Below are 27,799 nucleotides of genomic sequence, written 5' to 3'. Positions count from 1 at the left end.
ATCTGGAAGTATTTGGGTTGCCTCTTCGATAGAATGTTTTGCCCGGCCTATAGCTTCTGGCTTCTTTATAGCTTTGCTTGTTGGTTGAGAAACTCTGAAACTTGTTTCTTCTATCCTGGGGCAGCCTAATAGACTTACCCCCCGACAGCTTCTGTATCAGAGTGTCTAGCTTAGGGCCAAACAGGTATGAACCCTGAAAGGGTAGAGAGGCAAGAGTATTCTTAGAGCTCGCGTCCGCGCTCCATGGTTTCAACCATAGCGCTCTCCTTCCGCAGACCCCCGCTGCCATGGATCTAGCAGAGTATAGAACCGAGTCTAGCGAGGCTTCGCACAGGTATTCCACTGCCTTCTGCATGATACTGAGGTTCTTCAGAATATACTGTCTGGAGATTTTTTCTTCCACATCCGTGTGAAGATTGGTTAACCATAAGCGGAGGACTCTGGCCACCGAGGTTGTGGCTACACCAGCTTTTAGGGATACTGCTGAGGATGAGTGTATTTTCCTAAAGGCATTCTCCATTCTCTTGTCCATGGAGTCACGGAAAGCCGCTGCGTCTTCTACCGGAATAGTTGACTTCGATGTGAGCTCAGCTACTGCCGCATCAACCTTAGGAATCAGACACCAGCTCAGGAATTCTTCATCCCTGAATGGGTACATCTTGTCGATTCTGTTACCCACCGACATCCTTTTCTCCACGGTCGAGTGTTCTTTTGATATAATATCTCGTACGACTTTATGCACTGGAAAGGCTCTACCCTTCCTTCCTCGTGTCTCAAACAATAGATCTTTGTCCGTAGTCACACCATCTTCCTTGTAGTCCATAGCTTTATATATATTTTTTAATAAAGCGTCAACTATCTCGAGGTCGAATGATCTGGTCTCCTCGACTTCTCCGGACTCTGCACCAGATTCTTCCACATATAATTCTTCCTCCGTGGAGGATTCGCCTTCCTCGTAGGACAAACCAGCCATGGATCTTGATCTTTTGACCACCTGCAGCTGGGTGAGATCTTGTTTGGATACGAATGACTTCTTCATCCAATCCATTAAATTCCGTATCAATTCATCCTGAGAGCTAGGCTCCTTAACCTGTTTAGGCGAAGTATCACATTCTTCACAAACTGACTTCTTGCTTGCTGCAGAAATCTCTTTATCACATGCCAAACACCGAGAGGTAACATGTCTTTTCTTAGAAGTCCTCTTCTTAGGAGGTGAAGAAGGCACACTGTATAAAAGATATATATATATATATATATATATATATATATATATATATATATATATATATATATATATATATATATATATATATATATATATATATATATGAGGTGAACTATGCTAACTACAACACAAAAACGTCTCTAAGTGCCACAAAACCAGGCATACCTCTTGGGGGCACCATCAGGTCTTTGGGGGGGAAGGCGCATCCATGCTGACAAACCAATAACTGGAACAGCGTGAAACAGCCAACTTTACAGCAGGGGGAGGCTAGGTTTAAATACCGCGCCTTAACCCCTCATGTTCCAGCGTTTTACACCAAAAAAGCGGCAAGCGGAACCAATCTACCGCTCCAAGTTTCCGGGGGGCACCATTTACCCATGCACCCATAGGAAAACACTGAGCGGAAGTACGCGCCTGACGCGCTTCCGCTCCTTCTGCCGGCAGCGTGGATATCTAGCCGCGTTCTCCCCGCTCTGTAACAGTGAGCGCTCTGGCCGAGGCAAGCACCGGAGCTCCAGCAATACCAGCGAGGCACCAGACGCGCTAGTAGCCTCTGCGAGCAGGACAAGGTAGGAAAAAACCTCTGCAGTTATAGCTGTACTTGCGGTTTCCTAGGGACGGCAGGCACAATACAGAGGGGAAAGGGCTTATAAATAAGGTCCTTCCCAGCGTATTCTTCTTCCCCCCGGGGGACCTATCCCCATCCAGCGAGGTATCCTTTCTAAAAAAAAAAAAAACAACCCTGCACTATCTGTCTATACCGGAGACAGGAGAAAATGACACTGAAGGGAGGTAGAAGGGAGCTGATGTACCCAGAGTGGGCGGTCCCTGCAAAAGATCACCTGTCTGATTGGTGGGAAAGGGGAATATCCCAGTATACTGGCTGCCATGGGGATCGTAGGAAGAAATGTGTGTACTATCTCAGCACTGAATTTGAATGCCAAGCAATCATTGTCTTGCACATATATAGTGCCAGTTACATATCATGTCCCCAGTGATGCTGTTACAAATGTCCCCAGTGAGTTTTTAGCAAAAAAAAAAAAAATTTCACTTTCTGGAATGTCCGTATTTCGGAATAATTCGGATAACGGATACTCGGATACGGGATACTCGACCTGTACATGCATACTAAATGTCAAATTCATTTGGAAACATTGACTTCTGCTTCGGTGAAATGGGTGGCAGACTTTCCTAATCTGTCGCTGGAAACCATCCTAACATCATTCATTAGCCTGAACAGCTTTTGTCAACATATTTTGCAGAAACGCACTACCAGTTATTGCACCGCTCTTATATCACACCTAGATTACGTTTTGCGATGGATACTGCTATGGATTCTGATTGATTTAAATCAGGGATGGGGAACCTTTTTTGTGCCAAGGGCCGTTTGTATGGGGAAAAAAATTCTTCGGGGGCCATATGCAAAAATGTCTCTTACAAATTGTCCTGCTGCATCCGTTCCATGCTCTGGCGGCTGCTGTTGAATAGGACTGACAGTCTCTGGCTGCTGCTAATTAAGAGGAATCTCGCAAGAACTACCGACCTCTCGCGAGAATTCCCCTGTACTTGACTCCTGGCAAATCCGCCGAGCGGGTAGGTGGGCCACTCAGACCAGCTACGGGGGCCGCATATGGCCCCTGGGCCTGAGGTTCCCCACCCCTGATTTAAATGGAAACAATCTGGAGCAGACTGGATGCATCGTATGTGGAGATGTACTGACGTTCAAAAGTTTTGGGTGTTTCTGCAAAATTATTTGAATGATGTCCTTAAAATATAATTTCAAGTAACGCCTGAGTGGCTTCGTTGACCTCAGCTTTAACCAGAGCCAATAGGTTATTGTTAACCAAAATCTTATCACAATGAATTTCTTCAGATACTTTGACCCTTATTCTTATCTTATCACAGTACAAATTTGTTTTCAAAATGAGCAAAACCATATGCGCTGCAGGTGGGGCAGATGTAACGTGCAGAGAGTTAAATTTGGATGGGGTGTGTTGAAACTGAAATCTAATTTGCAGTGTAAAAATAATGCAGCCAGAATTTACCCTGCACAGAAGCAAAATAATACACCCAAAATCTAACGGGCGTGGTACAGGGTTCCGACAGTCGGGATCCTGACAGTCATTAGCCCGACTGGCCAGACAGCATGGCAAGCGCAACAAAGCCCCTTGCAGGGCTCACTGCACTCGCCACGCTGTGGGCACGGTGGCTCTCTATGCTCGCCATCTACTCTATTCTCCTTCTATGGGGGTCGTGGACCCCCACGAGGGAGAAAAGCCAACCGTTGGGAACATGTGCATCTGTATTTAAACAGTCGCAATCCCGACTGTCGGGACCCTGTGTGGAACCCAATCTAACGCTCTCTGCACATGTTACATCTTCCCCTCCTGCAGTGCACATGGTTTTGCCCATTTTGAGAACAAATTTGTACTGCAATCAGATCTGAATAAGGGCCTTTGTCTCTATCATTATTGATGCCTCGAGTGCAATTTTTATTTCATATGGACTGGCTGGAGACATCCATTAATAAAGATAAAAGGGTAGAGAAATTTATGGTTATGGTTACCATATATACAAACTCTTGATGGGTCTGTAAAAAAATTCTATTCGTTCAGCAATATCATTGACTTCATGGTACAATTTAGATGTATTAACTTTAGGAAAATGTCCATTTTGATAATATACTTTCCATAAAAGTGATATTGATCTAGGTTTCTCTGATTTTGTAGATTTGTGTGTACCTTGCAACCCAGAATTTCTTATTTTATTTTTTCTCTCTTTTCTGTATTAAGTATATCCATATTTGTAGATGTTGTTTTTATTGTGCATACTGATCTATATATTGTACTCCATATTTGCAGAGTAATAAACACACACACCCCAACAGGCTGGCACTCCACCAGTTTGTCATCACACTACTCGCCTGGGTGCCATCAGGGTACAAAAGGACCAATCAGATAGAAGACTACGGAAGAAAACGGGAACCCCAAAGTGGTCTGACTGTCTTTTTGGTGATAGTCCTGTTTGAGTGCCGCTGCATTGCGCATGTATGTATATCTATCTAATCTATCTCAAAAGATGGGGGGTTGTGACCTTTTCTGCGCTATAAGGTTAGCTGTACCTCTAACTACCTCGCTGTTAGTAGAGATAAGAAATGAGTAAGGAAAAGTGTAGAGGTGCGCTAGTATAGGTTTCACCCAAATTTCATACACAATGGTGGAACAATATAAAATAATTTATTTTGTACAATAGTATAAAAACAATAAGTTCTCACACAAAAGATCATATCATAATAGGTACAATATTTGATACCACTTAACAAGTGTGTTTCCTGAAAAGACCCTACGCGTTTCGTCCCGGAGGGACTTCTTCAGGGGTAACAGGGTATCGATCTGTACTGTGTTCAATCTTAATTGATAGATGTACCAAAGAGAATCAGTCCCCTTGAAGGGGTGTTCGCTATCTGAGTGTCCTCAGCTTGGGGGGGTAGATAGAAAGAGTCCGATTGATGACTTCACCGAATAAAAATTCTGCAGGTGGGTTAGGTGTGTCTAGTCAATCAGAGTGTGAGACAGTGTGACTAGACACACCTAACCCACCTGCAGAATTTTTATTCGGTGAAGTCATCAATCGGACTCTTTCTATCTACCCCTTCAAGCTGAGGACACTCAGATAGCGAACACCCCTTCAAGGGGACTGATTCTCTTTGGTACATCTATCAATTAAGATTGAACACAGTACAGATCGATACCCTGTTACCAATGTTCCCTCTAATTTTACGAAGGCTGTGTGCGGCAAAAGATTTTGGCTGTGCAACTTTGGAAGGAAATTTACATTTTTGTGCTTCACTTATATATAACTGGAAAATGACGTTCAGCATTTGTGTTAACTTTACTTCAAAATAATATTAAACATTTGAACATTCAAAACACAGCACGCAATGTAGTTAATGGGTGAAACACACATTAATTGAGTCCACAACTGCAAAAAGGGACCACTGCTGCTTTGTGCGCTCTGTTGTAATGTCTGTGTGCACGCTCGTCATGGGTGAAACACACATTAATTGAGTCCACAACTGCAAAAAGGGACCACTGCTGCTTTGTGCGCTCTGTTGTAATGTCTGTGTGCACGCTCGTCGAGTTGTGTGCGCGCGCACGCACAGCTTAGAGAGAACACTGCCTGTTACCCCTGAAGAAGTCCCTCCGGGACGAAACGCATAGGGTCTTTTCAGGAAACACACTTGTTAAAAGTGGTATCAAATATTGTACCTATTACACTCACAGCAACTAACAGGTTCACAGTCGGAGTTTAATCATCAACGTTTCGAAGTTTAATGGGTTACTTCGTCATCAGGATACATAAAAACAGTGCATACAATAACAGTATTTATACATACCCGATCCCCACGAAAAGAAGACGCCGTCTGCACGTTCTTCCGGGTCACGTAGCGTATGGACGTCATCATCCGGCTGCCGTTGCTATGGTGTTAGCATAGCACTCGGCGCTCAAGTGACGCGTCAATGCTGTTGCCCAGGAAGCGGACGAGTACAGCTGGTAGGTGTCTCCGCAGCAGCACGTCGTCATGGAAACATGACGCTAGCTCGCCGCGGCATTCACCCCAGCAATCTACGTCTGCTGTGTGTCAGGCTCAATCCTTTCAATAATACAGTGATAACACCAAATGAAAACAATACAAAGAGGTCATCCCTTCCCCGCCCCCCCCCCTCTTCTTCTTTTTCTCCCCCCACCCCTCTTACCCCCCAATTTACCCTCCTGTCCTTCTCTTCCTCCTCTCTTTTTTATTCTCTCTTCGTTCTTTCTATCCCCTTGCTATACATTCTGATAAATATGAAAATCTTGGCAAATTGTGATACACGCTGTCTTGATATTTTGAGATAACAGCTGGTCTGTAAAGCTTGTATATCCTTGTATTTGCTCAATAAAATTGTTTATTTAAAAAAAAAAAAATACAAAGAAAAATAGTAGATAAATACTTAATGAAATACTAAGCTTTACATCAGGATACTTGCAATTATAAGAAATAGCAATAAAACATTACAATACATTAGTTTATTAAATGCAATATATTTCAGAAAATCACCCATAGTAGTTCAATGTAAACTAGGCAATTTTTACTAATCAAATTCAGAACACGAATTAATTAATTTCAAGAGACTGAACTTAATTTTGCAAACTATATATCTTTTGCACCTTCGACGGTCTTGAAACGTCGGTTTATACAAAACTACCTCTGGTGTTTTAATGTCATTCTGCTAGCCTCTCTGAGCACAAATCATCATCAGGTTTAGGAAAATATTTTGTAATCACAATTTAAAGGAGGCTGACAGGAATTCAAATACCGAGACCGACAGGAACTCTAAGACCTGTCTCATTTTAGGCCACACTAATTGGCTTTATTCAAACCTACCAGCGGATATAAATTTATATTCCCATCATAGGTCTTAAGAATATCATGCCTTACATTATTAATTTATCCCGGATAATATTTGTGTAAGCGGAGGAAGTATCCCACAGATATCACAAATATCACGACCGCAAGATTATTGTATTTCCCCTGATGAAGTCTCTGTGAGACGAAACGCGTTGGGATTGTCTACAAGCGTTTTTTACCCGATTATCCTGTGAAGAAAATAAACAAACAAACTATTGGAAAAGATCTCCTTTACTACTTCATTGGATACGGATTATTGCAAATTTGTATTTGAATTCTGTCTTAGGCGCCATACCACTATTGGGTAAAAACATTGGGCTTTGTTCGTTCCCTATCCCTCAGGGAACTTAGTGGTGAGGCTGCCTTACTTGTACAATTTATAAAAAGTATATTATTCTGTAAAACATTTATCTGTGAAATAGGCTCTAGCGCGAGTTGGAATATTGGGGATACATATATATATATATATATATATATATATATATATATATATATATATGGAGGGGGCAGGCAGGGGGACATACAGTCAATGGGGGCAAAGTGGGGGACATACAGAGGAGGGTCAGGCTGGGGGACATACAGTGAATGGAGGCAGCGATGGACATTCAGAGAAGGGGGGCAGGGTGTGGGACATAGTGAATGGGAGTCAGACAGTAAATGGGGGCAGACTGGGGGACATACAGTGATGGAGGGTCAGGCTTTGGGACATACAGTGAATGGAGGCAGTGATGGACATTCAGAGAAGGGGGGACAGGCTGGGGGACAGAGTGAATGGGTGCAGAGTGGGGAACATACAGTGAATAGTGGACATACATTGAAGGAGGAGCAGGCTGGGGGACATACAGAGAAAGATGGTCAGGCAGGGGAATATACAGTGAAGGGGGGCAGAGTGGGGGGGGGGCATACAGTGAATGGGGGCAGGAGGCTGCGGGAATATACAGTGAAGGGGCAGGCTGCGGGACATAAAGTGAATGGGGAACCATTCTGATGCGATTAATGATTCAAACAATGTCAGGATGAATGGTCGGCCCCCCACATTTTCACCTCACCAAAACTGGCCCTCTTCGCAAAAAGTTTGGACACCCCTGGTGTAGGGGATTTAGGTGAAATACTCGCACATGAAGAAGGAAAATAACAGATGACTGTTCAGCTGATTTAGCGTATCAGGCAGTATCCAAATGAATGAACTCTTCCTAATGCTGCAATTATAGGCGCACTCTAATATAAAAAAAAAAAAATAATAAAATTATAGAGAATATATATATATATATTAATTACACACACACACACACACACACACACACACACACACACAAACAGAGCCAGACTTGACACGCATTCACGTGTGCTGCATCCTAACGATCGTTTATGCTTACTCACGGGACCAGACTTAATTTTCAGGACCAGATTGAATTTCCTTTTACGACTCACAGCTGCATACAATCCAGGAATAATACAATTATTTATAATAATGACACAAGGTTGCATAGACATTAAATGTAGTTTATGATTTTATTAGCTACTCTGGGGTACATTTACTAAAGCTTCTAAAACTGAGGTGATATTGCCCATAGCAACCAATCATATTCTGTCTAACATGTCTCTATTGCATACTAAGAAATGATAGACAGAGGGCGAGATGTAGTAAGCCTTGAAAAGTGATAAAATGGAGATTGATAAACCTCCAACCAATCAGCTCCTACCTGTTAATTTTCAAACACAGCCTGTAACATGGCAGGTAGGAGCTGATTGGCTGGCTGGTTATCACTTTTCAAGCTTAGTACATTTGGCACATAATCTGATTGGTTGCTATGAACAACATCACCTCTTAATTTTTATACGTTTTAGTAAATTTACCCCTGAATGCTTGAGAAGTATACAAAATATTGTTACATCATGATCAAAAGATATATAATGTTGCATAGAGACTATATATAGTTGATCATAGTCGGCCAATATGGGATTTTTCCCTCAAATATAAAATACCACAGAAATACAGTAGCACATACTGTATCTCATATAGGAGCGGAGGCTTTAATAAATTGTATAATAAACCGACAAGACTTTTATATTTTATAATCACTTATTGTAAAATTTCTCAGGTGATAATATTTTGCTGGCCTAACAATGAACTTGTGACTAATAAAGGTTATGTTTTCAATATTTTTCTTAGGTCACTGAATGAGATCATCTCTATGGCCAGTATTCAATGAGAAAAATTTGCCTGGTTTTATGGCGAGTTTGTGCTATTTTCGCGTTGGAAGGAGCATTTTGCTCTCCAAAAGTGAACCACCCTATTCAATGTGATATTTTTGCTGTCTTTTTAAGTGATTTTCGCGGTGTCTCTCCGTGTAGCAATTCTCCATCTTTTCATGGAGAACTGGAATGTGAACTTTTAAACTAAAAGGTTTTTTTTTTTAATTTTGGTGTAAAAAAAAAAAAAAAAATCAGGATTTTTTTTTCTGTGAAGGGGCATGTTATTTTTATTCATGTGCTTATAGCATATGAATATATATTTAATTTACATTTTTTTTTTTTTTTACACAGAGCAGCCAGCAGGGGGCTGGAGCTCTCGAGCCGCTCATTAGATATTCATTTATTCACTGCATCCGATCATTACATATGCACGATCGGGTGCAGTGAATACTGGGTCCCCTGCTGGCTATAGGGGGGGGGGGGGGCAGCTTGTGCTGCCTGGGTCCCAGGGAGCCCACCTCCCCTCCACATATGTTCTGGGGCAGCCAGGGAGACTTTAATCTCCCTGGCTGCCACCGTCCCCGGCTCCCTGCCAGCTCCCTGCCGCGGACGCTCGTCCGCTGCAGGGGTTAAGACTCGCCGCGAGTGGCGGCGAGTCTTAACCACATTGAATAGTGGGAGCAGGAGTGGCAGCGAGCCCTCCGGAACAGGGTGAGTGCATGACGAGAGAAAAAATCTCTCGCCATGCACGGAGAATATTTCTCGTTGAATACTGCCCTATGTATGAGTGCAGGGATTGTCGATCTGAGTGCCCCTTGGAAAAATACTGTTTTTTTTTTTTCTACTTGTGTTTTATATATTCCTGGCTGCACCTCCCTATCTATATAACTTAACGATACTATAATATGATAATGGGGAAGGATGATGTTATATACTGTAGTGGCATGTGTCTGTGTGTATCAGTTTAGTGTAACAGATTATACAGTCCACCAGTAGTGTGCCTCATGATGACTTTGCAATTTCTCTGTCTTTCCTCCCCAGTTTGACATACTCTATAGCTATTTATGTGACTCATGTAGTGTGTAATTTATGTGACTCATGTAGTGTGTAAATGTACAGACATTTGCATCATAACTTATCAGCATCCACAGCAAGATGGAAGGTAAAATGAATGCCATCTGTTCTGTAAAAACAAAACCTCTGCAAAGTAGGGAACAGTACAGTACAGTACAGTGGATATTTTGCAGTTATTGGTACATTTTGGGCTGACAGTACCATCACAGGCATCCAAGTGCCGCCCCTAGGCACGTGCCTAATGGGAAATTCGGCTCTGGCTCACGTATGTGCACAAGATGGATATTTACATTTGAAATGGTCTTCTACCATTGTACCATAATAACAGATTCATGATTCAGAAACATTCATAAAATGCAAAACTTCTTCCATATATAGAAGCAGCCGAAAAGCTATAGGGGTGTATTCAATGCTGGGGGGGGGGGGGGGGGGGAAGAGAGCTAGCGGCTGATGGCGAGCAGCGCAGATAGCCACCCTCGCCGTACAAAACTCCCTTGCCCCCACATTGAATACTGATAGAGTCCCAGTGCTCCATTTTTGGAGCAGAGTGGCACCACATGTGCTTTTTAGTTATAACATACACTAAGTATTGGGACAAGCATTGCCTGCAGAACAGCTTGAGTTTTTCCTGAAATTAATTAAACAAATTGCTAGAAACACTGGGCCTGATTCAGACCCGATTGCTGCCGGGCGAATTCACACAGTGGACAATTATTGAAAGACTGTGCAACACCATTCAGCAATAAAATCCTCCTACTTTTTTTGTTGAATAGCCGTTCGCAAAGGGACTGAAAGGAAGCCAGCGTTTGGGGGGGGGGGGTTGATGGCATTTAATTGGAGTGGCAGAGAAAATGCAGGTGTGCTTAGGAGCAACACAGTCTTATTAAGCATTTTAGGGGAGGATGTGTGATGTCAGCTCCGGCCACCTTCAGCCGGTTTCCATCGCAGCCACTGAGCAAGGCCAGGGCTACTCTTAACCTGCACACATTGGAAAAAATAATTTGCTGAAGAGCGGCTTGTGAATGGATTCGGAAATATTTGCATGGCTGTGAATAGATTCACTAGCCATACACGTCTATTCACAAGTCGGGATTTTACTCTGGCGGGACGGATTTACCTGCAAATTAGCAGCTGTGCGATCAGATCTGAATCAGGATCACTGCTTTGAGATTCTGGTTCATATTGGCCCTTATTCTGGTTCACTCGCAAAAGCTAATTTCTTCTCCAATGGACAAAACCATGTGCAGTGCAGGTGGGGCAGATGTAACTTGTGCAGAGAGAGTCAGATTTGGGTGGGGTTTTACTTCAAAGTAAGATCTATATTGCACTGTAAAAATAAAGCAGTCAGTATTTTCCCTGCACAGAAACAAAAATAACTCAACCAAATCCTGCAAAAAGTTACATCTGCCCTCCCCCTGCAGTGCACATGGTTTTGTCCATTTGAGAAAGCACTTGCCTTTGCGAGTGAACCAGAATAATGGCCATTGAGATGATTGCATCAGACCGTTGATAAAAGATTGTATTCATGTGGTAAATCTTCCACTGCACCCTATCCCAAAGGTGGTGTACTGGATTAAGATCTGGTGACTGTGGAGGATATTGGAATAAACTGATCATTGAAAAGGTGCGTACACACGTACAGATTTTGTGTCTGCTCTATCTGGTGGGAACAAAAACCTGGAAATGTATGGGAGTAAATGACAATCAAAAATTTCCACCCAAATGCAGGAAAAAATAAATAAAAAAGGCGGTACTTGTGTATTATAGCGGCGCCCATCGCATCGCATACCATAAGGCATGCGATGGTATGCGACGCGATATTGTACAATGTCATACAATTTTAAAATTGTATGACATTGTGTATGGCATACAATGCGATTAAAAATTGTATAAGCACCCTAATGGGTGCTTACAATGTTAAATGCACCCCCACGCCGCCCCCTCCCCCCCACTATAAACGTGAACCCGAAGCGTGGCGAGCCCGCGAGGGGCGGCGGTACGCGTCCTCTGACCTTTTCATACCCCCACTATCCACGTCGGCGTGGAGAATAGAAAGTGTGGCGAGCGCAGCGAGCCCCGCGCGGGGATGCGGATACTTTCACAGAGGTATCGGCGTCCCCTCGCGGGCTTCACAGGAATCTGCGTCCCCTCGCGGGGCTCGCTGCGCTCACCACACTTTCTATTCTCAACTCCACGCCGATGTGGATAGTGGGGGTATGAAACGGTCGGAGGACGCGTACCGCTGCGCTCGCCACGCTTCGGGTTCACGTTTAAAGTGGGGTGGTGCATTTAACATTGTAAGCACCCATTTGGGTGCTTATACAATTTTTAATCGCATAGGGGGCCAAAATCGCGTTGCATCGCATGCCATCGGGTGCATGGCATGCGATAAAAACATTGCGCGATGTACATCGGGGGCGCCGCTATAATACACAAGTACCAAAAATGCTTTGATAAATTTGTTATATCAGAACGATTAAACAATTTGTCTGACTGATCACTGTCTGTTTAAGTGTTTGGGGACAATTTTTTGATTGTCAGTTGCTCCTATACATTTCCAGGTTTTTCTTCCCACCAGATAGATCAGACAGAAAATCTGTACGTGTGTGTACACACTTTTAGGTTCATGTGTCCAGCTTGAGGGGATGCATGCTTTGTGACTTTGGTCCCAGTTTCACTGTTGCATGCTACGGAGTGATTATCTGTGCTTGCGTCACTGCTGCAATGCACACATGCATCGGCTGGCTTGCAATTATGCTTGCAGTGAGGTCTCATCTGCAAGGGAGAGGAGGTTTTGTGGGAGTGGCATCAAAACTGTTGGGACCAATTTTAGGGTGTGCATCAGCCACTGACTGTGATTCAGTGCACAAGGATCACATCAATGTACCCACAATTGTGGGCATCTGCCCGGGCCCCGGGGGAGTCTCAATACAAACCCTAACAGCTGTTACATATTTTTGCACATCCTCCGAGTCAAAAACCTACATCAGCATAAGGGTACAAAATGGGGTCATGGTCTTCTGGAAACAGCCGCTGAAATATACTCTGCCCATACGGGGAGAACTATGCAAACAAGAATAGGGTGTTCAGAAATACTGTAAATGTATTATTTATTTAATAAAATACCAATTTAAAAAAATTATATTAATGATATAACATACATAAAACACAGGATAATTACTGTGGTTACAGGTCTAATTACATTTTCAAGTCCATCGACATTCAGGAAGCCATAAGGGAATTGTGGCAAAATATGATTATTGGGATCTTATGGTTTCATTTCCTCCATTATGTTCTATAAGGTCTGACTGCATTTACATAATATCAGGAAGCCATAAGGGATGCACACAGCAACAATATTAAGGGTAGACTGTGCCATTTAAACACTGCTCTACTAGTATTGAAGCCTAATTTTTGTCAATAAAATATATCCAGGTTGTATATGCCTCTGCGTCTATTAATTGCATGTTCGACACATAAAATAGGGTCACGAGTTTTTAAAGATTTTCTTTTTTAACAAACTTTTTCTTAAAGTCCATACACGCTGGGCGATTATACCCAGCGTGTATGGACAACAATGATGGAGAAAAATCGCTGGGCTGAAAAACGCTCAGTGTATATACAAGAAGCATTTTTGCCCGATTTGCCGATTTTCCATAGCAGGGTGTTATGGAAAGCCGTCCACGCCTTCGTTCATCTGCTGGTAATGCCAGCAGATGAGTGTCCAGGCCGGTGATGATGCAGGAGCGTGCATCACCGCTCACCGCTGCCCTGTACACACTGGGCGGCTTTCAAGCTGAAAGCTGCTCAAACGAGTAAACCGAGCGGCTTTCAGCTCAGTCGCCCAGTACATATATAATTTTACTTCTCAATGCCCAAAGCATGGTGAGAGCAGCAGGCCATGCGAGGGGACACAGTACACTTATATGGTGTCCATGTCAACATAAACAACAAAACCGTGAAAAACCTGTATCAACCTTTTCCATGTCGACCTTTTGTCAATGTCAAACTAGACCATGTTGACCTTGTGTGTCGACATATTGACTGTTGACCAGTAGTGGTCTCACTATTGACTGTTGACCTTATGATCCATATCCATTGCTAACAAGGGGCACTACAATTATTATTATTTATTTATATATTTACTTATATAGCGCAGCAGATTCTTGGGAGGTTAGAGGGCCCTGCTGCAAGCTTACAATCTATAGGGATATAGGAGGGAAACACAAGGACAGGCACCAGTAATAGCATAGCAGTCCCACCAAGTTACAAGTCCAGAAGGGAAGCTATAGAATACACAAGTGCCTCAGAGGGTTATGCGTGTAGAACTTAAATATCATAGGCTTGCCTGAAGAGGTGTGTTTTCAGGGAACACTTGAAAGTTCAGAGGCTAGTGGAGAGTCTTATTGTGCGTGGAAGGGCATTCCATAGGATGGGAGCAGCCCAATGAAAGTCCTGTGATAGTGAATGGGAGCTAGTGATCAGTGCAGAATCAATCCACAACAATGCCCACAGGCAGCTTCATATATTAATAAACTCCAGAACTCCACCTGATCTCTCAGCTCAGGAGTTGATTAACCTGGTGTGTAGTATGGGAATGGCCTAGTACCAGATCCCTACAAGCATACCAAAACCTGGACTGTACCACTCATTTCAACCCTGTTTGGGATTTATACCACTGACATCAGTCTAAAACCCCGTACACACGGGGGAGATATATTGCTCAGCAAAATATTGCTCAGTTTCTCCTTTTCATCAGCGACCAGAGATGGTCGCTGATGAAGGGGAACCTCTGTTGAGGTGCCGCAGAGGTAATCAGCTGGTCACAGGAGCAAGCTCCTGCGACCAGCGATTAGATCGGGGCTGAAAACGGGAGCACGCACCCGGCAATTTATCGACCATATTCCCAGCGATTTCAGCCCCTATCGCCACCTTGTGTACACAGCTTTACCACTTTACCTGCTGACTTCCTACACCACCGATCCAATTATGCAAACAGGAGATAGTGGGATGAAGTGGAATCTCTCCAGGTACTGGATCATCCTAGCAGACAGGTCCTAGTCTGGTCTCATTCCAAGATAATGAACAATTTTTCTTGTGCGAGTCATGTATTTTAAGGTCTGCAAACGGCACTCACACCTAGCCCCCACCTCAGGAAACTCCACTGTCACATGGGGTCTCATAGCCATTCCTGCAGGCAATGTGAGATACTATGAACTGGGGCACTACTATGGGTCATAAAATTAACTAGGGCCCCTATGGGGTACACCAAGTTCTGGCTACGCCCCTGCTCTTCCGGAACACTTGGTTATATGGGATACTTTTACCTTCCTGTCACCTTGACCCAAGCTGGTGATTCTTCCCTCTAAATAACAAGATGTTTTTACCCACAGAACTGCAGCTCACTTAATGGTTTATTGTTTAAGGCGCCATTCTCTATAAACCTGGAGAAAGCTGTCTGTAAAAATGCCAGGAAATCATAAACTTCTGACATATTCAAACCTCATTGCTTGGTACCTCTTGTACAAAACTGCATGCTGTAAAGCACTGACTTACAACTGGTTTAAAGCTCACAATTGGCTGTTGAAATATTTGCATGGAACAGAAGGTGTACCTAGTAAAGTATACAATGAGGGATGAGTAAATGGCACATTAAACTTTTCCCATGCAAACTGATTGTTTTTTTATAGATTACTTGGGGAAAAGTATGTCTGTCCTTTACAAAAATGGATTGTAATGTGGTTTGGCAGAGGATCACCAGAGGTTTCCAACTTTTGTTTGTGCGTAACGGCCCATTGTAGTGGGGAGAAAGTAGTATTTTATGCTTTCCTAGAACTCCCGTCCGATGGTGGACGGGTGTGTGCTTGTAAACAGCCCAAGCTCTAATAAGGAAGTAGGAGTCTATTGCAACAGTAGTTATTGCAAAAGTTCAACATTGCAATAATGGATTACTACATGTGATGCAATTAAATAATTTGCTAGTCAGATCAAAGTTACAGCACTGCCAACAAAACGTTTATTCTGTCCAGCTAATTCTACTTAATGTTCTTCATAGATAGATACATACATACATACATACGTTGGCTCATTAGCAAGTACTTCTAACATTATATTTCACTGTTGCATAGTCTTTAAAAGGATCTCATACCAGAATATAACACAGGGCTGGGCAACACCGGCCCTCCAGATGTTGATGAACTACACATCCCAGCATGCCTTGCATCAGTTTCAGCATGGCCACATAGCAAAACTAATGCAAAGCATCCTGGGATGTGTAGTTCACTAACATCTGGAGGGCCGGTGTTGCCCAGCCCTGATATAACATGTGAAGCCACCAACAAAAATCAAAAGGTATCCAAGTGGTAGGTCAGCAGTCAATGTCAACACCATACGGTTGACATGGTCAAAAGGTTGTAATAGTTGACTTGACAATGGTGGATGCAGATTTTTGGGGGGATTGTTTAAATTTTTTTTATAATTTACCATCTATGTGGATAATCTGTGTTAACAGCAGTAATGGAACAAGGCACCTTGCCCAAAGCATGGCGAGCAGAGCAAGTCATGTGAGGGGACGTGGTACACTACTTGGGTATCATACAGTTAAATCTACAGTACACCCAAACACATGTCGACCTTTTCATGTATCAACCTTTTTCTTTGTGAAATTCTTTTTCACATGTCAACCTTATATCACATTTTCCCTGTCGACCTTGGAAGCACACCCAAATTCAAAAATGTTCTTGGTATCCTATTTCCAGTTGATTGACAGACAAATCATATCCATGGAGATGTGACAAGGTTATATTTAACAGCTATGTAGATCAGTCCCAGCTGGTGACCGTTCAAAGGTGGTCCCTGATGAGGCGCTGATGCTAAAGGCCCCCATACACTATGCGATTTGGGCACGATTTCACCCGACTTGTCCTAGGGACAAGTCGGACCGGATTTCCCCTGTAGCTCCCTGGGAGGGGGACACACGATTAGGCACCTGATGTGCCAAGTTTTGCATATGATAAAATCGCATGGATTTATCGTATGCAGTCCCCTGGGAGCTGCAGGAGGGAGACATGCGTGGGACTTCAGCGGGCGGGGGATGCCCTAGGAGAAGTCGGACTAATGTATGGGGCCATAGACTACACAATATTGCAAACTACCCATGACATGAACAGCCTTTTGACATGCGCATTGACACCAGTTGCACACTCCTGCTTTTTACTCTGCTGTATGACATTTGCATGTGTTTGCAGTGCAAAAAGTTCCATCTACAATGTTCTGGTTTTCTCCCACAGTTCAAAAACATTCTGCCACCACATCAGGCAATTTAAGGGACAGAGCAGAGCTGCTGCACATGCCCAGTGTACCAGCTTCTTCTACCACATTTACAGTATCTGTGGATCTGAGCCCTCAAACATTGCAATGGGCCAGAGAGTAGCTGCCAGGAGGAAGAGACAGGTGCCTTTAATGAAGAGGGACATTGTCAGCATATAAAGTGCAGTACTGGTTCTATTATGTTTGTGTATTTATTTATTATGATATGCTTAAACATTTCCGGACCACTTCTCTTATTTAAATGTTTGTAACAGCCTATACTACAGACCAGTGGTTCTCAAACTGTGGGTCCTGACCTTCTCAGCATGGAGTCACGACTCCAGGTTGCCAACCACCAGGTTGATGACTTTTCTAATCTCAGTCAAGGTGCGTACACACGGGATATAGTCGCTGGCAATATGGTCGCTGAGCTGATAGTGGTTGGAGTGTGATAAATCACCGGGTGCGCGCTCCCGCTTTCAGCCCCTTATGGACGCTGGTCAGAGGAGCTTGCTCCTCCGACCAGCGACTTCCCCTGGCTCTTCTCCCGGCAGTGTGACATTTTCATCAGTGACCATCTCTGGTTGCTGATGAAAACAAGACACTGAGCAATATGATTGCTTAGCAATATATTGCCAGCGATCATATTGCTCCATGTGTACACAGCATTAGTGATTCAAGGAGTCTGAAAAATCTATTGAATTGTGGGTACTCTTTACCTAGCACGGCGCCCATCGCGGGCATTGAATGCACTTAAAAATCGGGTGCGACGCGACCGACGCGATGCCCGCGATTTCCCATAGGGAACAATGTTAAATTTCTCAATTGACCCGATTTTACTGTTCAATGCCTCAATTGACACGATTTTTCCATAGGAAACAATGTTAAATGGCCCACAGAGGCCAAATAGGCGCCTTGAAGTGTGAAATGGCCCCCACAATTGTTAACGCCACCCCACGATCAACGTGAACCCGAAGCGTGGCGAGCGCAGCGAGCCCGCGAGGGGCGGCGGTACGCGTCCTACGACCTTTTCACACCCCCACTGTCCACGTGGAGTTGAGAATAGAATAGTGTGGCGAGTGCAGCGAGCCCCGCGAGGGGACGCGGATACCTGTGAAGCCCGCGAAGGGACGCGTTTACCTGTGAAGGTATCCGCGTCCGCTCGCCACACTATTCTATTCTCAACTCCACGCCGACGTGGATAGTGGGGGCATGAAAAGGTCGTAGGACGCGTACCGCTGCGCTCGCCACGCTTCAGGTTGACGTTGATCGTGGGGTGGCGTAAACAATTGTGGGGGCCATTTCACACTTCAGGGTGGCTATTTGGCCTCTGTGGGCCATTTAACATTGTTTCCTATGGAAAAATCGGGTCAATTGAGGCATTGAACAGTAAAATCGGGTCAATTGAGAAATTTAACATTGTTCCCTATGGGAAATCGCGGGCATCGCGTCGGTCGCGTCGCACCCGATTTTTAGTGCATTCAATGGCCGCGATGCCCGTGATTTTTTTACCTGCGATGCCCACGATCAAAATCGTGGGCGCCGTGCTAGGTAAAGAGTACCGAATTGTGTGTTATTTTAGACTCAAATTATTTTGTGCCTCCACAATGCTGCCATGTATGTGCGGTCTGCTGACCACACATGTGATGACCTTCTGCAGTAACTTGCTGGGGTCCTGTCATTATTTATATTGTCTGAGCAAAATAGTTTGAGGACCCCTGCTATAGACCATCTGTAATGTTAAATATTAATACCGTATCCAGTGTATTACAAGACCAATTTTTAGGGCTGTTACCATTCCCCCGTCTCCCATACTTATGGGGTGATTCTAATTAATTTGGCCCCGGGCCGATGTTTGGGGGTCTGCATATGCATAAGCATGTATTTGCGCATAAGCAGACCCCAGCAATGACGGCCAGTTACACACTTACAGGGCCGTTGCTGGGAGGAAGGGAAGGACGGGGATCACTGATCAACTGATTTCTCCTGCAGCGGAGACATGCGAGGGGATGTGTCTTCATTACACATCCCCTCGCATGTTATTGGGGATGTGAGGGGGGGGGGATACTGCAGGGCGGCGTTTCTGCTGATTGGTTTGCTTGGCAAGCTGCGAACACCAATCAGGCCCTTACTCCAATGCCCTGCAGATTGGGAGATTTTGGATTACATTTGACCACCCTCTAAATCCTGCATTTGCCACTGGGTGATTAAACAGACAGAACTAGTTAAATAGCTTCAGAAATACTCTGTGTAATAGTCTGGCACCACAGAATACCCAGCAACTGTATTTTTTTTTTTTAGTTAAGCACCATAAATGACGGGGGTGATGCGGTTGATAGGTAGACAGTGTCAAAGTAGACTGTCAATAGGTTGTTACCAAATGGTCAACATGAACAATGTCGACATATACAAAAAGTCAATTCAAGCAAACAGCAGGCAAGGCGATGGTCCATATTTGAAAAGGTGTACAGAGTGCAGACTGTCCGGAAGCATCGTGCGCAAAGTAAGGGACCGTGGTAAACTAATTTGGGGTACACGTGATGAAATGTATAATTTTAAACCCCAAAAAAACTCTTGTTGACTATTTCAACATTTTACTTGTGGCAACCTTTTATGTTGACCTTGTGTCAACCTATTCACTGTCTTTCTACCATTTAGCCTGTAACACAAACTTGCCATAGTAGAGGATAAACCATGGTTGCCTACCTGACCCTCTCCTTCAGGGAGAAAATGCTCTGTTCCTGGTAATGTATGATTGCCAGCAACTGTGGGGAGAAAGGTGTTTCACCACAGGTGATGGCAATCATACAGTACCAGGGAAGTCCAGGAACAGAGCATTTTCTCCATGAGTTAGAGCACGGGTGTCAAACACAAGGCCCGCCAGACCTCGTCATGTGGCCCGCGCGAGGAGATAGCACGCAGGGGCAGTGTGTCTAAAACAGGAGTGCTGCGGGCCGCGTCCACGTCCGCGGCTGCCTTACCTGTTCCTCCACTGTCGGCGGCCATGTTCCTGTAGGCACATATGTTTGCGGATACAGAAACATGGCCGCTGGCCTCCACGGCTACGTGGAGGAGGGCCCGGCCGCCTGTTCCCTCTGATGCCCAGCAGTGACAGACACTGGGTGGGGACGTCATGACGATGACGCCGCCCGCCCATACGTCTGTAGAGAAGTAGGAGCAGGCAGGGAAGCTGGACCGGGAGTCGGGGACAGTGTGGCCGCAGCAAGCAGTGAAGAAAAGCTGGAAGCCGCAGCAGCTGCAGGACAGACGGAGAAACAGTAAGTGAGGATGAGGATCACACTCACAATAAAAAAATATATATATCTGCTGTTTCCTGAGGTGTCCCCATGTATAATAATAATAATGCCATGACACCACAGGCTGCTCCTCCTGTATAATCATTTATGTGTCATGGCATTACTTTTATTATATTATACAGGGGGAGCAGTCTGTGGTGTCATGGCATTATTATTATTATACAGGGGGAGCAGCCTGTGGTGTCATGGCATTCATTTTATATTATACAGGGGGAGCAGCCTGTGGTGTCATGGCATTATAATTATACAGGGGGACCTACAGATACAACCGGCCCTTTGAGGGTGACCAAACTGCTGATGCGGCCCCCGATGAATTTGAGTTTGACACCCCTGAGTTAGAGGGTCAGGTAGGCAACCATGGAATAAACACTGTAAATGTAGTAGCCTGTGTTGCGACTTGCAGGCATCCAGCGAGTCCGGACAATGTTTCTTGACAATCATTTAAAAAGGTAGATGTTTTGGAATCTCGCCATTGCATGCAAGTCTATAACACAACTGTCCCTTTATCTTCCACACAACTTAATAATATAGTTGGTAACAGACTAATCTATAAGGTTTAGCCAAAAGCTTGACATGGAACTATACATACATACATACAAGCATGCCATGCCAGCCACTATAATTCCACAACAATTGAAGAGCACAAAATGACACACCTCTTACATAGAACATAATCATGTGGAATATATTGATTGTACTTGTAAAGTTGTATGCAATAAACCCTTCAGCAACACAGCACCTTACCAGTATTCTACTACAGCAACCCAGCCTGTCATCTAGATTAATGCAAAGATACTATGAGAAAGTAAACAGGAATCAATTTCCACCCTGCACACTGCACGACATGCTGTTCCTATATTCTGTTTGTACATCAGACTGACACCTGTTGTCACTAATGGCTGTCTCACTATGCCCTGCACATACTGTAACACAACAATCTCACCTTTGGGCGTGTCTCAGGCGACCAGACAGCACAGGGACAGGACACAGTCTGAGACTGTCACACTACTAACTACACTCATCATCACACTCTCCGGAGCTCAGCCTCAGCCTGGCCACACCCCGGAGCCCCTCCAGTTACTGCCTCCTGATATTGCCGGGGCTGATTGGCTGCTGCCCGGGGAGGGACTCGCCCAGCACTGGGGCTGTACACGCAGGCCTGACATACTGTAGATAGAAGTTCAATGTAGTAATCTAATCAGAAGCGATATTAAACAATAGCCTCTGAAATCAGTCATTCCCAGCTCCATATGCATACAGATTAATCTGATATACAATAATTAATTGTCAATTAAGATGTGATCAGCAAAGTATAGGCGAATGCAATGCGTGACGAAAAAGCCAGTTTCTGTAAAGAATGGAATTCTTATGGTGTGTTCATTGGCTCCAAAAGAAAACAAATGTAGTTTGTACAGTTGACAGTAACTGAAAAAGACTCTTAATACTCAGTAGATTAATTCAATTTGATTATATGTGTAGTTGTTCCAGGGTATTGGAGAACTATATTTCTGGCCATGAGCATCTTGTGCATACCGCCTAACCAGGGGCGGATTGGGCCACCGGGAAACCGGACCACATTTGTCTGCTATACCCCCCAGGGCCGTGCCGCCGCTTCCCCCTCCTGTGACGCTGCCTGGCTGTCCTACCCATACAAAATATGACCGAGGCCGGCTGCGGTTTTGACCACAGTCTGACGATGGCCGCAGCCCTGCCATCATGTCACCGGCCATGACAGATGCAGTGTATGGTGACAGCTAGCAGGTCGCCGAAGCAGGGTAAGCTAGCAACCCCCCCCCCCCCGCCTGGTCGCTAGCACCCCCCCCCCCCCTCGGCTGGTCGCTAGCAACCCCCCCCCACCTTTCGGGACTATGATGGTCCCGGTGCTTCACTCTTGCTCCACTAGCTCCCGATGCGATGCCACCTGTGGGAGGAATGGGGGAGGAGAATCCCACTATGGAAGGGAGGGGATGGTCATCACAGGCACTACTGGCCTCAGACTGGTTACACCCACTTGTGGAACACGGCGGGTGTAACTCGTGTGGAGAAACGCTCCGGGGAGGGGAAGGAGCACAAACAACACAACGAAGAGACACAACACAGCTTATACTCACCGGCCGTCTACCGGTCCCTCTGACTCGGGTACAATGCTGGTACCAGCACCTGTGAATGAACACACACAACCTCCTGATCCCTAGGGCAGGGCAGGGCAATGCAACCTCACCAGTGGCTTAACACCATGGTACCTACGCCATAGCGCAGGCTGGCGCAACCTGCGGCCTAGCGCAGGCTGGCGCAACCTGCGGCCTACACAATCCTGCGCAGCCTGCGGCCTAGCACAATCTTAAGCAACCTGCGGCCTAGCACAATCCTACACAATGCCTAACACAATGCTTGGTAAGCTGCGATGATCGCAGCTTACCACGTGTCTGAGGCACGCCACCTCATCCCCTCGCATGCCTCCACTGCAGGAGAAATCATTTGATGGTTGCCGACCATCATACTATTTCTCCTGGCTACACAAAGAGAAGTCAGTGGGAACGGACTTTTATTGGCGAGCGCCGTAACGAAGACAGGATGTGTACCCATGGGAACGCCCATAAAATGCTGGGCGTTGGCATGGTTGACCTTCGACTCGTCACCACCTTCCGCCCTGGGCCTGCCCAGATCCTTGCAAACGACTCGGCGACTATGCAAGTCATGAAGCCGTTTGCACAGGTGAGCTGCACATGCGCATAATACTATGTGCATGCGCAGGGTCCCAAACATCGGAACGGGGCCGAATTCAGCCCTGTCCGAAAGAAATAGAATCACGTCTTGGATTCTGTCTTTTTCTATGAATCTGAGGCAACACAATCTCTTTTGATTTTTAGAATAGTAAATTTACCCCTAGGTTTGAGATAACGCAATATAAATATAGAGAAGATTTGAGTTCAATATAACAACAGCTTTGCAAAGTGTAATTGGTACAGTAGCATCTGCAGTAGGTGTGCTAGTTTAGGAAATATTATGCTTTAATTCACTATGTTGTGACCAAGCAAGGACAGCTTGAGCCTCGAGGTCTTCCCAACAAACCAGTTGAGGTTGCAGTTTATTATTGCAAGAAATTATAGTTATATAGTTAAGTAAGTTTTAATGGGATAAAAATACCTAATTATCTAACTTTAAGTAATGTAACTATAAATAAATAAATATTTGTATGTACGTTGGGATAGGATGAGAGAAATGATGGGGCATTAACTTTCTAACCCCCACACTCTCATCCCTTATGTTTCATGTCTATTGTCTAATGTCTTGTTTTCATCTTTCCCCTAAATTTTCTTCTTTGGAAAAGTTTAAGGATACAAGTTATATATCATGTGTATCGGGCTATACTCTATTTGCATCAAAAATCTACTACTGTTTTTTTTATTGTGATACAAGATCTATACCTGATTGACGCTGTGATGACTATATTTGACAAACATGGAATGGGTAAACCATTTTTTTTTTGTATTTCATTGTCCGACTGATGTAATACTATGTTATAAATCATAAGAATGGCTTTGATCACCTAATTGTATAAAAAATCCTTTAATAAAAAGTATAAAAAAAAATAAAAATATAGAAAGTAACATGTTGACGTCCAGTGGTTGCCATTCCTTCCTGCATGGCCACCGGCTCATGGAGCTCCCCGGCAGCTCCCTGCCCTTCATCATCCCACAGCTAGACCTGATGGGCAGTTGGCCAGTTCTTTCATCCCCCAACACCCGTGAGAGCCCTGGAGAGCAGCATTAATGTTTATGCGTCTCCCTGCCACCAGAACATCGGACAACAAGCCCGTTGGACTATTCCACACAATTTCCCGGATGGCAAAAATCCAGAAGGGTACAATTGTTATTAATAGTGACAAATTATGGTTCCTTTCACATAGGTCGTCCTAACATATACGTGTATTTTGGAGTGCTGTTTTAGCTATCTCTGCCACCAAACTGACATCATAGGTAATCAGGAAAAAAGCTGGACAATTTTTAGCTTTTTGCCATCCAGGAGAAACCGAAGCATGTGAAATAGCCCTAAAAAGATATAAGGCGTGACCATCATTTCGCCGATGGCCCGGCGGCTCAGTGATGGCAGCTCCGTCACCTGCTAGTCCCATTTTGGACCCCTGGCAAAGCCTTGCTTTGACCTTCACCCTTTCCAGACACTAGTCCCTACAGTGGGCTGCACGCCGGTCACGCTGCCAAGTCACAGTGCTTAGCCAGAACCTCCCTCAGCGACCTCACACAATTGCAGGGGTAGGCAGCTGACATCAGTGGATGTCTTATGCTGACGTCTTATATCTAAAAGGATCTGCCTGGCTGCTTCCTGCACAGGGCACTTATAAATGGTAGACACCAGATAGGTCTTACATTTGGGAGCACTGTAGAAATCATTCAATGGTCAACAATCATCAAATTATTTCCTCCACGCATGTGAGCTGCGAATGGATGTTTATGCTAAACATCCAGTTGTTAAAATCATACGCAAAGCTGCATGGCAACCAGAATAACCTCCATAGTGTTGGTTAAAGTGTGCGTTGGATACAGTTCAGGATATAGTATGGGTTAGATACAGTGCACATCAGACACAGTGTGGGTTGGATACAGTCTGGGAAAAAAGGGATTTTTGTAAGAACTTACCGTTCGAATCCCTTTCTCTGATATGGTCCTGGTGACACAGCTCAACACTGGGATGTAGGAAGGTCCGTAGGAGCCAGGCACCTATCCTAAAGCTTTTGGAGGGTAGGCTCCTCCCTTCTGCATCCCAGACTCCTCAGTTCAATCTTTCAAAGCCACTGGAATACATTAACTCAGTACAAACGCCTGCACATATTATATGCACAATTTCAAAATTATCTTTTCAACCATATATAACATGAAACATCATGAACACTGGCATACTTACTGAGCGTAAGGGAGGGATCGCTGTGTCACCAGGACCATATCAGAGAAAGGGATTCGAATGGTAAGTTCTTACAAAAATCCCTTTTTCTCTTTCAATGGTCCTGGTGACACAGCTCAACATTGGGACGTTCCAGAGCCGGTCCTTTGGGTGGGTACGCTCAGTTCTGCAGCTCTCATCACTGCTCGCCCGAATGATGCGTCCTCCGACGCGAACTCATGGAACCTATAGAATTTGGCAAACGTGTGAACAGATGACCAAGTGGCGGCCCTGCAAACCTGCTCAGCTGTTGCCCCATGTCGAACCGCCCAAGAGGTGGCGACCGACCTGGTATTATGCGCATTAATCCTGGCCGGCACAGGCCTACCAACCTTAGTATATGCAAAGGCAATAACAGAACGCAACCACCTAGCAATGGTCTGCTTAGAAGCAGGCCAACCAATCTTGTGCACATCATACAAGACTAGCAGAGTGTCAGTCTTCCTGACACCCTTCACCCTGTCCACATAAATGCGCAAGGCGTGCACAACATCCAAATTCCTCAATTTGTCCCTTTTTCTTGAACCCTCTGGGGGTTGAAACACAGGCAGAACTATCTCCTGATTTAAATGAAAAGCAGAGACTACTTTTGGCAAAATTGGGGTACTGTTCGAAGAACAGCCCTGTCATCATGAAAAATAAGAAAAGGAGACTTGCATGACAACGCTCCCAACTCTGATACTCTCTTTGCTGACGCAAAAGCCAACAAAAATACAAGCTTCCATGTAAGAAACTTAAGGTCAGCCGACCTCAGTGGCTCAAAAGGCGCCTTTTGAAGACACTCCAGTACCAGCGATAAATCCCATGGAGCCACTGGTTGCTTGTAGGGGGGTTTCAATCGTGAAACCCCTTGCAGGAAAGTTTGCACCTCCGGTAGCAAAGCTATCCTTTTCTGGAAATAAATTGACAAGGCCGATATCTGTACCTTGAGTGACTGAAGGCTTAACCCCGATGAGAAGCCATCCTGCAAAAACTCCAGCAATTTAGAAAGTCAAAATCGCGATGTGTGCGACCTCTGCCTTTCACACCATCTAATATAGGTCTTCCAGACCCTATAATAGTTAGCCGAAGACACTGACTTCCTAGCTTTAACCATGGTGTTAATCACCGCCTCCGAGAACCCCTTATTCTTCAAGATGGTGGTCTCAATAGCCAAGCCGTCAAATTTAGTCGAGCTGAATCCAGGTGTAAGAACGGCCCTTGGCTTAACAGGTCTGACCTCAGAGGTAGACGCCACGAGTCCACAGACAATCTCTGAAGCCTCGAGTACCAGGACCTCCTTGGCCAATCTGGGGCCACTAGAATCACCGGAATTCCTTGGGACTGGACTCTTTTCAATACCCTCGCCAGCATTGGAAAAGGCGGGAAGACATAAAGCAGATTCCCCTCCCAGGGGATAGTCATTACATCCACTGCTCCGGCTCGTGGATCTCTCGTCCTGGCATAGAACCTGGGCACCTGATGATTGAGCCTCGATGCCATCAGGTCCACCTCCGGAGTTCCCCACTTCAGTGTAATCTGATGAAAAACCTGTGGGTTCAGGCTCCATTCCCCTTCCAGCAGCTCCTCCCTGCTCAGGAAATCGGCCTCGATATTCTCCACCCCTGGGATGAATATCGCTGACAACGCTGGAACATTCTGTTCTACCCACAAGAAGATCCAGGAAACCTCCCACATGGCCAGCTTGCTGCGTGTGCCTCCCTGATGAGTCAGGTACGCCACAGCCGTGGCGTTGTCGGTCTGAATCCTCAAAGGAAGACCCTGCAATCTTTCTCCTGCCAGAGATATCACTTTCCACACAGCCCGCAGTTCCAGGATATTGATCGGCAAGGCAGACTCCTCCGAGGTCCATAAGCCCTGAAGGCGCAGGTCCAAAACCACTGCCCCCCAGCCCCTGAGTCTGGCGTCGGTAGTGACTACCAGCCAGTCCCAGGACTGCAGAGACCGACCCCACTGAAGGGAATCCACCTCCATCCACCATTGCAGGGAAGACCGTGTTTCTGGAGACAACACTATGTGCTCTGACTTCATGGTCTGAGTATTCCCTGACCAAGATGTCAGGATGTTCCACTGGAACACTCAAGAGTGGAACCTGGCGAACTGTAGCGTCTCGAAAGACGCCACCATTTTCCCCAACAGTTTGAGACACCTCCAAACCGATGGGCTCTGAGACCCGAGGATCTCCCGAACCAGGGAGGCCAGCTCCCTGGCCTTTGTCTCTGGTAAGAATACCTGATGTAGATGGATATCCAGGACAACTCCCAGGAA

General features: G+C 45.1%; 1 protein-coding gene across 2 annotated transcripts in view; it reads right to left on the bottom strand.

The window, feature by feature from the left end:
* Positions 1-21,658, bottom strand: part of SQOR (sulfide quinone oxidoreductase) — a 99,006-nt gene extending 77,348 nt beyond the window's left edge. The window contains exon 1 of one of the 2 annotated variants that reach the window (XM_083183970.1): positions 21,516-21,658. The gene's annotated coding sequence lies outside the window, so the exon portion shown is untranslated. Of the gene's footprint in view, positions 1-21,316; positions 21,448-21,515 lie in introns of those variants that run through there. The other variant, XM_083183971.1, reaches the window with a different exon arrangement.
* Between the last annotated feature and the right edge of the window lie 6,141 nt (positions 21,659-27,799).

The sequence above is a fragment of the Crinia signifera genome, chromosome 4 (assembly GCF_055691185.1).
Source record: "Crinia signifera chromosome 4, ASM5569118v1, whole genome shotgun sequence".
In the NCBI taxonomy this organism is placed as follows: Eukaryota; Metazoa; Chordata; class Amphibia; order Anura; family Myobatrachidae; genus Crinia; species Crinia signifera.
The sequence above is the reverse complement of the archived record's forward strand: the minus strand, read 5'-3'. Positions and strand labels throughout refer to the sequence as shown.